The sequence below is a fragment of the Tupaia chinensis genome, unplaced genomic scaffold (assembly GCF_000334495.1).
Source record: "Tupaia chinensis unplaced genomic scaffold, TupChi_1.0 Scaffold143204_1, whole genome shotgun sequence".
NCBI classification, from domain to species: Eukaryota; Metazoa; Chordata; class Mammalia; order Scandentia; family Tupaiidae; genus Tupaia; species Tupaia belangeri.
In genome coordinates this window covers 380,321-393,129 of record NW_006203048.1, presented here as the reverse complement: position 1 = coordinate 393,129, position 12,809 = coordinate 380,321, and the positions used below count along the sequence as shown (strand labels likewise).

Sequence of the window (12,809 nt, the reverse complement as noted above, 5' to 3'; positions counted from 1 at the left end):
CTTCTGTTTCTCTTTCATTTTCCTGGTATAGAAATTTCTTCAGTACTTCTTAAAGAGCTGGTATAGGGTTGGTAAATTCTTTTAGGTTTTGAGAGCTGGTGTAGTGTTGGTAAATTCTTTTAGGTTTTGATGATCTGAGAATGTTTTTATCGTTCCTTCCCCTTTGAAGGATAGTCTTGCCAGGTGAGTATTCTTGGTTGAAGCTCTTTTTCTTTTAGTATTTTGAATGTATCTCCCCATTCTTTTCTCAACTGCATTGTTTTGGATGAAAGGTCTGAAGTTAACCTAATAGGATAACATTCGTAGGTGACTTGATGTTTCTCTCTTGTCATTTTTAGAATCTTGACTTTGTGACTTTTACTATTCTGCCTATGATGTGCTGTGGAGAGGATCATCTTATATTGATTCTATTTGTGGTCCTTTGTATTTCTTGGGTCTAGGTGGTAGAATGCTTCTCTAAATTTGGAATGTTTTCTGCAAGTATTACATGGCATAGATCTTCTATGCTCTTGTTTGATTATTTTGCCTTTTGTTTTTGTTTTTGTTTTTCTTTCTTTGCATGCTATTCAGATGCCTGGACATTTAATGGTGTCTAGTATATCTCGTATGTTGTCCTCATTTTCTCTAATTTTTTAAAATTCTTTTTTGGTGGTTTTATCTAAGTCAGATGTTTTCTCTTCCAAATCAGAAATTCTATCTTCTGCATGTTCTAATCTGCTCTTAATCTTTTCAAGGGAGGTTTTGCTCTCCTGTATTATAGTCTTCACCTCTAGAAGTTCTGTTTGATTCACCTTTATGTTGTCTATCGCCTCCTTCAAGTCAACCTCCTGGAGTTAAATGTCACTTCTCCCTTGAATCTCATATCTTATCCAATTGATGATAAATATAACAAAGACCTCAATGCTCTAAACCATCCAGTTTGATGCATGTCAGGTTCTCTCTCGTGTCAATTTGGGAAATCTGAGGCAACTGTCACAGGCAGATAAATATATCTGTCTAAAATAAGATGGTGGCTACAGAGAGGCCAGTCCGTACCCCAGCTGAGATTATATGGTGGACCACCCAATTGAAGGGATGATTTCAAGGGAGGTTTTGATCTCCTGCATTATAACCTTCATCTCTAGAAGTTCTGTTTGATTCACCTCTATGTTGTTTATCACATCCTTCAAGTCATAATAGGACTTGCTCACCTCCTGGAGTTAAATGTCTCTTTACCCTTGAATCTCATATCTTATCCAATTGATGATAAATATAACAAAGACCTCAATGCTCTAAACCATCCAGTTTGATGCATGTCAGGTTCTCTCTCGTGGCAATTTGGGAAATCTGAGGCAACTGTCACAGGCAGATAAATATATCTGTCTAAAATAAGATGGTGACTACAGAGAGGCCAGTCCGTACCCCAGCTGAGATTATATGGTGGACCACCCAATTGAAGGGATGAACAGTAAACATGGGATGGGTTACCCCAAAGTAGGGGCCCTTAAAAGGTAAAATAAATGTATCTAAGGGCAACCCACCAGATGCCTGACAAAACCCAATATGTAACCCCATACTTCTGACTATTAATGACCCAATCACTCTAGATCAGGAACTTAGGATGGTACCCCAAGCATATGGGCTGGGATAGCTAATATAAGAAGAGATCCTGTGGGGCAATTTACTCTCAGACTACTTAAAAATGAAACCATAATTACATCCAAGTCGACTTCAAATTCCATAGAATAATATAATCTCTGGGAATCACCCCGTGAGGGTGACTAACTGAAGTAAAAGATTTGAGGTAAACTCTGGAGATTAAGACAGGATATAGGGATGTAAATGCCTGGGTAGAATGGGTCAAAATTTTTGTTCATGCATTGAACAATTGATTGCTTCACATGAGCTGCAAGATGGCCATAGGTGCTTGTAGTTCCATTTCCTCTTGGTTGGGATACAAACCCAACAGGAACCCACTGTATTATGGCTCTATGCCAAGATAAGGACCCATGTGGAAATGAAACTTACATAAACCTGACATCACTTTTCCCTGCACTGTGAAGGCCAGATCCACAGGTGATCCTTTCCTTCTCCACGGGAGCAATCAATCACTCCTTTTGCCTCTCCCGGCAGTGGGGAAATTTAATAACCCGTAGGGGATCTATTGACTTGAATTCATTGTTAGATGTCTAAATGTCTCTGGTGAGCCTGGTTACAACTATCCCAATTGGCACATTACCCAAAATTCTGCATAAACTGTTGTTATACAATTGGATTGAAATTAGTCAAATTGGCAATTCCATTCACCTTGACATTTCATCCCTCAGTTAAAATAGTGTCTGTCATCAAAAGTTGGTTAAGAAACTTTTGTTAAGCTATTCTTGGAAGAGTATACATTAACATGAGTCCAAAAAGGAGTTCCTAGTGAATTCAAGGCCAGAAATCAAATAGCTGCAGGATTCAAGTAAGCACTTCTCTGGTGGTCTGCTATTAACAAAAATGCAGACTGGCTTAATTGTATTTATTATAATCAACAGAGGTTCATTACACTAGGGATGCCCACCAGTGGGTAACTGGTCAATTGCACGTCAGTAGTTAAATAGTCTGGGGAAATCAAATTGCATTGAACATGATTCTGGAAGAGAAAGTGGGAGTTTGTATCATGTAAGGAGGGAAATGCTGTATCTTTATTCCAAATAAGATTGCTCTGGATTGGGACCTGCAGTTAGCGTAATGGCTATGTTGCTGGACTCCCACATAATCGACCACAGTTCACGTCCCGGATCCGGTGTCTTAACTCACGCCAGGTGCGTGTGCGTGTATGCCCAAGATCCTGAGAGGAGGATGGAGGAGAAGGGATTGTGGCGTGACCATCCCCCCTGGGGGGTGATTTCTCTCTTTCTGTCTCTCTTTCTCTCTCTGTCTGGCAAGCGCATGTGCCCTATAGTGAAAAACCTCTCCAAAAAAAAAAAAAAAAAAAAAGATTGCTCTGGATGAAACCATTATGAAAGCATTACAAGGGCTTACAATGTTAGCAAATGAATTGACTGAAAATGTAGGCATTATTGATCTATTTACTGATTGATTAGAAGGATGGTTTGGAAATGAAAGGGAATGGTCCTAACTTCCCTTATAATTGTAGCTGGAGTTTTAACAACAATACGGTACTGCATATTTCCTTGTATCAGAGACCTGACAAGGTACTTATAGAAGACAGAATTATTAAAATAGTGCCCATGATCTATGGCCAAAATAACCTTATGTTGAAGGAAACTAAGTCAGACTATGATGAGGAAAGCCAACAAATAATAAGACAATTTGAAAAGAAACAAAGATACCAGACATCAATGAAAATGAAATTAGTAATTCTTTTTACTTACTTATTTTTAGAGGTTTTTAGCCTTAGGGGGTGTGCACTTGCCAGAGGTGGGGGGGAGAAGAAGAGAGACAGAGAAAGTGAAATGGAAAGTGACAAATCACCACCCCATGGGATGACCACGCTGCAATCCCTTCTCCTCTGTTCTCCTGGGATCTTGGGCAAGCACGCACACATGTCCAGCATGAGTTTCAAGCTACCAGGTCTGGAAACCACAGACGGCAGTGTTGGAGTCCAGCAACATGATTGCCACACACAATTTTCTGTTGTCTTGTAATCAGTAATTCATTTAAAAAAAGAAAGAAAGAAAACAGAAATTTTGAAAAAATAATAGTCTTAAGTGATTCATTTCCAAGGATAGCTTAACATAAGTTGCTTAACCAGCCTGCAAACATGACAACCCAAGAAAGTACACATTCTTGAAATTTCCTAGAACAAACGTAGCCCCCAAACAAGTAGCCCTTGAGAAATGACTTCTCAAGATGGCGTCTGGTCACTAACCCTTTGTTTTTTGCTACTTCCTGGTTCTTAGCCCCTCTCAGGACCTTTGGCAGGCCTTTTTTGTGGGCATGTCCTCAGCCTGTGTTTTTTTTTTTTTTTAATTTAAATTTATTTATTTACGTTCATTGACTGTACATCATTACAGCATACAAACAGATTTTCCATCCAGTGTACATTGTATATTGTCTCAATCAAGCACATCAACATATATGTTATTGTCAGTAAATAACTTTAAGAAATATGTCAAAGATGTCAGAAACTCAATATAATATTTGATTAAAACAAGATCATAAGTCACTGAGTATGATATTTAACTAAGCTAATAATTAAAATGTGAAAAAGAAAAATTAAAAAAAAGGATGACAGAAACAGGGAGAGACAGAGACAGAGACACAGAAGTAGAGATAGAAGGCTGGGGGTGGGGGGGAGGCTCCCTACCGATAGCTTGTTTGCTTGAGGCTAAATTATCAGTAGAAAATCATCATTTCTTGTGTGCCCTGAAATACCTAGTTTGCAGGAGCCATGTGGAATCATCTTCTGAAGACCAGGCCTCTCCTGCTTGGGTGCAAGGACCGGAGCGATAATTAAAAAGATAAAGGGTGGAGCTGAGAGCAAGAGAAAAACATTGCCTTTTAAAAAATGTAAAAAGGAAAAATTACAAAATAAGAGGAAGACAGAAGCAGTGAGAGACAGAGATAGAGGCACAAAAACAGAGATAGAAGGCTGAGGGGGGCTCCCTACCACTAGCTTGTTGGCTGGAGACTGAGTTATCAGTAGAAAATCTTCATTTCTCATGTGCCCTGAAATACCTAGTTCACAGGAGCCATGCAGAATCATCTTCTGAAGGCCAGGCCTCTTCTTCCTGGGTGAAAGGACCATAGTGATAATTATCAAGGTAAAAGGTGGAGCTGAGAGCAAGAGGAAAACTTTGCCTTTAAAAAAAAATGGAAAAAATATTACAAAAAAAAGGAAGATAGAAGCAGGGAAATACAGAGACAGAGACACAGAAAGAGAGATAGAAGGCTGGGGGTGGGGGAGGCTCCCTACCACTAGCTTATTTGCTGGAGGTGGAATTAACAGTAGAAAAATCTTCATTTCTTGTGTGTCCTGAAATACCTAGTTCACAGGAGCCATGCGGAATCATCTTCTGAAGGCCAGGCTTTTCCTGCCTGGTGGGAGGACCAGAGCAATAATTAAGATAAAAAGTGGAGCTGAGGGCAAGAGAAAAACTTTGCCTTTCAAAAAAGGTAAAAAGGAAAAATTACAAAAAAAGGAAGACAGAAGCAGGGAGAAACAGAGACAGAGACACAGAAAGAGAGATAGAAGTCTTGGGGTGGTGGGAGGTTCCCTACAGCTAGCTTGTTTGCTGGAAGCTGAATTATTAGTAGAAAATCTTCATTTCTTGTGTGCCCTGAAAAACCTAGTTCGCAGAAGCCATGCAGAATTGTCTTCTGAAGGCCAGGCCTCTCCTGCCTTGGTGGGAGGAACTGAATGATAATTAACAAGATAAAAGGTGGAGCTGAGAACAAGAGAAAAACTTTGCCTTTCAAAAAAGGTAAAAAGAAAAATTACATAAAAAGGAAGACAGAAGCAGGGAGATACAGAGAAAGTGAAACAGAAACAGAGATAGAAGCCTGTGGGGGGTGGGGGGCTCCCTACCGCTAGCTTGTTTGCTGCAGGCTGAGTTAGCAGTAGAAAATCTTCATTTCTCATGTGCCCTGAAATACCTACCTTCAAGGAGCCATGTGGAATCGTCTTCTGAAGGTCAGGCCTCTCCTGCCTTGGTGGGAGGAACTGAACAATAATGAACAAGGTACAAGGTGAAGATGAGAGCAAGAGAAAAACTTTGCCTTTAAAAAACTATAAAAAGAAAAAATAACAAAAAAAGAAAGACAGAATCTGGGAGAGACAGGGACAGAGACACAGAAACAGAGATAAAAGGCAGGAGTGGGGGTGTCCCTACTGCTAACTTGTTCACTGGAGGCTGAATTATCATTAGAAAATCTTCATTTCTCATGTGACCTGAAATACCTCATTCGCAGGACCCATGCAGAATCGTCTTCAGAAGGCCAGGCCTCTCCTGCCTGGGTGGGAAGACCAGAGTGATAATTAACAAGATAAAACATGGAGCTGAGAGCAAGAGAAAAACTTTGCCTTAAAAAAATTGTAAAAAGAAAAAAATACACAAAAAATGGAAGACAGAAGCAGGAACAGACAGAGACAGAGACACAGAAACAGAGATAGAAGTCTGAGGGGGGGGCCCTACCACTACCTTGTTTGCTGGAGGCTGAATTACCAGTATAATACCTTCATTTCTCATGTGACCTGAGATACCTCATTCACAGGAGTCATGCGAAATCGTCTTCTGAAGGCTAGGCCTCTCCCATCTGGATGGGAGGACCAGAGCTAAGAGCAAGAGAAAAACTTTACCTTTAAAAAAATCATAGAAAGGAAAAATTACCAACAAAATGAGAAGACAAAAGCAGAGAGAGACAGAGACACAGAGACAGAGATATAAGGTCAGAGGGGTTCCCTACCACGCTAGCTTGTTTGCTGGAGGCTGAATTATCAGTAGAAAATCTTCATTTCTCTTGCCCCCTGAAATAATTAATTCACAGGAGCCATGGGGAATCTTCTTCTCCAGCCTCTGCTTTAATACCTAATAATGAAGCGAGAGATGTCATGTCAGGGAGATCATATACCCCATAGTACTCAGCTAACAAGGAACTGCGGAAGGGACTTTTACACTAGGGAGTAAATTACTTGTTGTAACTGACTTGGGTGTGCCTGTCCATCAGACACCCAGTCTTTCAAGACTACCATTAAAGTCTCAATTCCCCGTACCTCATGTCTCCATTTCTATTACTTGCCATTAGATAGGTGAGTGTGTTTCTCACATTCCTCATACCATGTGCTTATACATTGGATAATAGTACCTGGGAAAGCAAACCTGATTTGAGTTTGGTAACAATACCAATATACTGACTGATCTTCCAACATGTACCTTTTCTAAATTTATTTTTGGTCTTTAACAGAGAGAATAGCACATGAAGGAAGACAGAAATTGTATCGACAGAAGAGATTACGGTGCCTTCTTAATGTCAGAAACAACTTCTGGAAGGCCAGCAAATGGTGTACCAGTTATGTCACTGAACTCCTACATGGTCCATGGTGGTGTGCATCCCAAACCCAGTGGCTTGAAAATGACACAAGGTGCATGTACATGTATGCTCATGATCCTGGGAGAATAGAGAAGGGATTGCCACATGGCTGTCCCCAATAGTGAGTGATTTCTCACGTTCCTTCTCACTCTATCTCTGTGTCTGTCTCTCTCTCTGACATGTGAATGCACCCTAAGGCAAAAACAACTTTGGTCATTATTATTATTTATTTTTTCCTCAAGGCATTCTCAAATATATATTTCCATTAACTTTTTGTAAGCAGTTAGATTTATCAGCTTCTATAGATGAATTTAAATATCAAATAAAGTAGGAACTGTCAGGGTTCAGAGTAAGATTCAGTAGTCACCATCTCAAGAGACAAAGGAAAGTTTATTGAGAGAAAAAGTACCTGGGGGTCTGAAACCAGAGGTGCTTCAGCCCACCCTACAGAGGAGACATGAGAGGGGTGAAGAGGTAAGTCACAAGAATGGTGACACTTTGATTAGTTTACATGCCACTATGACCTCAGTCCATCTATGGGTGTTGGCTTCCAGTAAGGGAGGGTTCTAGCCAACACCTGCAACCACCATCTCCTTACTTTCTGATGGGGGAATTACCTAAAAGTCATTCCAGGGCTAATATAACATGTCTATCCTTTATCTTTTGTTAAAAAAATAATAAAAAATTAATAAATGAGGCCAGCAGGCAGCGTGGTGGTTGAGGGTGCTGGGCTCCCACATGGCCAACCACGGTTTGAGTACTGGGCCTGGAGGCTTACTTTCTCTCTCTCTGTCTCTCTCTCTCACTCTGTCCCTCCTTGGTCAAATTAAAATAAATAAAGTTAAATAAAATAATTCTTTAAAAAAATAATAAAATAATGTGTGAGGGTGGGACAAGGGACAACGGTCAGTCTTCTCTAGTTGTTTCATGCTGAGAAGTGTTGTTGTCCTGTTGCATGATGGTAGGCAGTTTTGAATACTGTACCCTCTGGGACAGCAAGATGTTTTCAGCTTATTTGGAGGTCAATTGTTGAATGGTGTCTCAGAAAGCAGTTAATATTTTTAGGAGTGGAGGTCCTGCAGAAACTAAGAGAAGAGTAACACTAGGGATGACCAGAGCAACAGTCAAAATGTCACTCATTTTCTAGAAAGAGGCAGAGACTCCACAAAAAATTTGATAATAAACCATTTATACTGCCATGTATCCTTTTTCTAAACCCCACTTTCTTATCATAAATTCAACCCATTGCTGGAACTGATAGATAAAACACTTCGCTTCCAGCTCCTCTTCAGCTCAGCAATACATTCATGTGCCCTTCCACTATAGTGTAAGTTTTTTCTCCTTCCCAAATGGACAACAACCAGCACAGGTATTGGGTCTGATCACCCAGCACTTCCACGTCATAATTGTTGCTGTGACTCAAGTATCTTCCAACTCCCTGGCGAGGTAAGAAAAGTGAACTCTGTCTTCTTTTTCTGGGAATTTGTCATACATAGAAATTGACTCTATCAAGAAAAAAAATACAGGTTATTTGTCGATCACGTAAATACAGTTATACTGCAGTTGCCCTTCTCAGAATCTCAAGAGACAGGCTTGTGAAGAAGAATTCAGTTGGTCCTTTAGTTCTAGCAAAGGTGTTTGGAATGTTGGCTGTTTTGTGAATTGGGTTCTTTTCTGGAATCTTAATTGAAAAGAAATGGAAAGAAACTGCAGGTGCTAGAGACAGGGTAGAAAGAGGGTGGGAAATGGCAGTGAGTGAGAAATAGGGGGAAAATATATACAAGAAACAAGAAATGGAAAATTATTTGTTGACGATAACATGTATGATTAAGCCACTTTATGGTGTATTCTGGCTGGAAAATTGCATTTGTATGCTGTGGTGATGTTCAGTGAAAGTATGTAAAATAAATTCATTAATAAAAAATTTTTTAAAAAGATAAATGTTCATGGGACAACTGATGGTGTATGTCCAAGCCTACTCTCTGGTGTATTCTGAAAGTTCTAAGAATCTGAAGTCTTCCCCTATATTGCATGTAGGTGTCAGAAAAGATTCCTCTCCTTTCTTCCTCCTGGCTTTTTCTCACCCTCTGATAAAGGAGTGTTCCTCCACAGGCCAACAATCGACCTCTGTGACTGAGGACTCTAGACGAGGACCTTTCCATAAAATTGCCATGGCTCTTTTCTATCACTCGGAACACAAAATCTCTCCTGTAGATTTCCAGTTTGTTTCCAATCTGCTCTCAGATGAATGGTCCCAAATTCCCAAACTTTGATGAAGAATTTTACAAATTATAAATTGAACCAAAATGGTTGTGCTTATGCCACAACCCCTTCCACAATAAATCCTGCATGTCATGCTTTAAGAGCTATCAGGGATACATTTGAAACCCATTTTTCATATTCTCTCCACTTTAAATAGCCCATGATACAGCCTAGCATTTTTTAATTTAGATATTAAGTGAGCTCCTCAGAGAAGGGACAAATCGGGAAAGAATAAAATCATTTTTTAAAAAATTAGAATAGCCTATGTAGAACACATTATAATAGGTTATGTTCCTGTCTCTTTGGCAGGAATACAAGAATGAATGGCCATTATATAGATTTTTATATACTCAAGTGGATCTGAGACTTCAGGTGTCAGTCTCAATTAGAATCTATATTCAAACCACAGGTCAGACTCAATTAGAACCTATATACAAACCACAATGAGATACCACTTATCCCCAATCAGAATGGCTAAAATTAAGAAAATAAATAATGATAAGAGCTGGCGAGGCTATGGTGAAAAGGAAACTCTCCTATACTGTTGATGGGAATGTGAATTAGTGCAACCATTTTGGAGAATGATGTGAAGATTCCTTAGACACCTACAAATAGAACTACAATATGACACAGTTACTCCATTTTTAGGTATTTACGCAAAGAATAGAAAAACCCTCAGTCAGAAACACACACTCACACACACACACACATCCTTGTTTATTGCAGCATTATTTACAATCTCTAGGACATGGAATCAACACAAATGTCCAAAAGTAGATGATGGGACTGAAAAAATGTGGCACCTGTACTCTATGGAATTCTACTCAGCCATAAAAATAATGAAACCTTGACATCTGGTACAAAGTGAACCAACCTGGAAGACTTAGTGCTAAACAAACTAAGTCAGACTATGAAAGACAGACTTTGTATGTCCCCGCTCAATATACACCATTATCTGCACTCTATGGCAGAAACTGAAAGTTTGGGCGGTATGGTAGCAGGGAGGGCACCATAGATACTAGAAATAGTAAGGATGGGGTGGGTAATGGAGGGAGGGAGAAAGAAGAGAGGGGAACAGGGGAAGAAAAAACAAAGTATGTTTAATTTTCAAAAAAAGTTAAAAGCTATTTGTTGATTAAGAAGAAGAAGAAGAAGTGGGACCAGCAGTTAGCGTAATGGCTATGTCGCTGGATTCCCATGTAGTCTACCGTGGTTTACGTGCCGGACTCAGTTGTTTAAAACTCATGCCGGGCACTGTGCGTCCGGGCACTGTGCGTCCGTGCCCAAGATCCTGAGAGGAGAATTGAGGAGTAGGGATTGTAGTGCGGTCAACCCATTGGGGGATGATTTCTTGCTTTCTGTCTCTATGTCTCTTTCTGTGTATCTGGTGAGTGCACACGCCCTATAGCAAAAACCACGCAAAAAAAAAAAAAAAAAAAAAAAGAAGTTATATCTAACCAAGGCTTGCAGTCTTTGTGAGGACAACAGTCTCCAGCAAGAGTGACACTGACACTGCAGATGATGTTGCCTAGAGGAGGCACATTGATGGTCATTTTCTTGTGTGGCTCAGCTGCAATTTTGGGGACGATTAAAGCAAAAGTAGGGAGGAGATTAGAAAGTGGCACACACCCTCCTCCCCTCTGACCCTCATGGTCATTCGGGTTTTTATTTCCTATCTTACCATTAGGATGGTGGCCGGCTTAGATAAGACTGGTGGCATATTCGGGTTATTGACACCACCCCTACTTCTCCCAGGCAATAGATTAGCCTGACTACATTTACTGTATCCTGAACAAGAGCCAAATAAAAGGAACACTTTTGGTCTCCCCTTACTTTTACAGATAAGAAATACCCTCTCCACCACCTCCTGCAGTAGACTGACTCCCTTGTATTGTACTCTAAAACATTAAAATTCCTTTGATTTACAAATGTGAAAAAAAAAATAAGATGCTTAATTTTCTGTTATACTCATTCATGGCCACAATACAAGTTGGAAGAGGGAAAGCTTGTCAACCAGAGAAATATTAACTATAATACTATTATGCAATTAGATCTCTTTATAAACACCTGGGGAAATGAGAAAAATTCCATACATACAGTGTCTTTATGTGTTGAGAGATGTGAGTACACTTTATTCCATCTTAACTCACGCTTCTCCTCCACTGACTCAGAGTCTGCCAGGCTCCCTAGGCTCACACGTGATAAGATGTAAGGACTCCCACCCTGCTAGCTCCTTGGAAACTGCTCCTTCTAGTCCTCTATATCGGATTCTCTTATACTCTTCCAGTTGAGGTTGGAAAAAAAAATTTAGTTTGTTTACAAGTTCATAAGCCCTTTTTCTCTTAGTGAGTTTAAACAGATTAAAACTGATTGGGGCGGGGGGGGGGGAAACCAGCAGTTAGCATAATGGCTATGTCACTGGACTCCCACATAGTCGACCGCGGTTCGCGTCCCGGACCCGGTGGCTAAGAACTCACACCGGGCACGTGTACATAAGTGCCCAAGATGCCAAGAAGAGAATGGAGGAGAAGGGATTGTGGCGTGACCACCCCCCCTGGAGGGTGATTTCTCGCTTTCTGTCTCTATGTCTCTCTCTGTCTTTCTGGCGAGTGCACACGCCCTATAGCGACAAAACCTCTCCAAAAAGAAAAATAAATAAATAAACCTGATTTGGGGGACCAGCAGTTGGCGTAATGGCTATGTCGCTGGACTCCCATGTAGTTAACTGTAGTTTGAGTCCCAGACCCAGTGGCCTGAACTCATGCTGGGCATATGTGCATGCATGCGTGCCCAAGATCCAGAGAGGAGAATGGAGGAGAAGGGATTGTGGCATGGCCAATGCCCCTGACAGTTGATTTCTCGCTGTCTCTCTGTTTCTGTCTTTCTGACAGGCTCATACTCCCTATAGCATAAACCTCTCCAAAAAAACTGATTTGGGTAATAGATTTTGTGAAAGTCCAAATAAATATTGATAGCTGGATTTAAGCATGTTTCTTTGGTTTTTGAAAAAATATTAAACAAGAACAATCCAACACATGCAAGTATAGGATTAATATGCATAGTTTTCTCAGTTCTACAGATCCTCTTTGCCAAAAGTTCAGGGTTATTAAAAAACTCTATTTTGTTTCTCACAAAACCTGAGGTGGAAAGTAAACATATAAGGGTTAAGCTCTAAAATGTCTTTAAAAGGAGACAAAAAGTAAAACATATCAAACATTCCAAAAGTATTATGATTTTTTTTTTGGGGGGGAGAGGTTTTTGCTTTAGGGCGTGTGCGCTCGCCAGACAGAGAGAGACAGAGAGACAGAAAGCGAGAAATCACTCCCCTGCGGGGATGGCCACGCCACAATCCCTTCTTCTCCGTTCTCCTCTTGGGATCTTGGGCATGCACGCACACATGCCCGGCATGAGTTTAAGCCACTGGGTCTGGGGCTCAAACCATGGTCGACTATGTGGGAGTCCAGCGACATAGCCATTACGCTAACTGCTGGTCCCAAAATTTTTTGTTGGTGTGATACATATAGGTTATA

The 12,809-nt window shown here is 40.4% G+C and overlaps 1 protein-coding gene across 2 annotated transcripts in view; it reads left to right on the top strand.

Moving 5' to 3' along the window:
• The first annotated feature begins 8,207 nt into the window (after window positions 1-8,207).
• LOC102482782 (membrane-spanning 4-domains subfamily A member 12-like) overlaps window positions 8,208-12,809 on the top strand; it is a 28,830-nt gene continuing 24,228 nt past the window's right edge. The window contains exon 1 of one of the 2 annotated variants that reach the window (XM_027766412.1): window positions 8,208-8,463. The gene's annotated coding sequence lies outside the window, so the exon portion shown is untranslated. The remainder of the gene's footprint in view (window positions 8,464-12,809) is intronic. The other variant, XM_027766411.1, reaches the window with a different exon arrangement.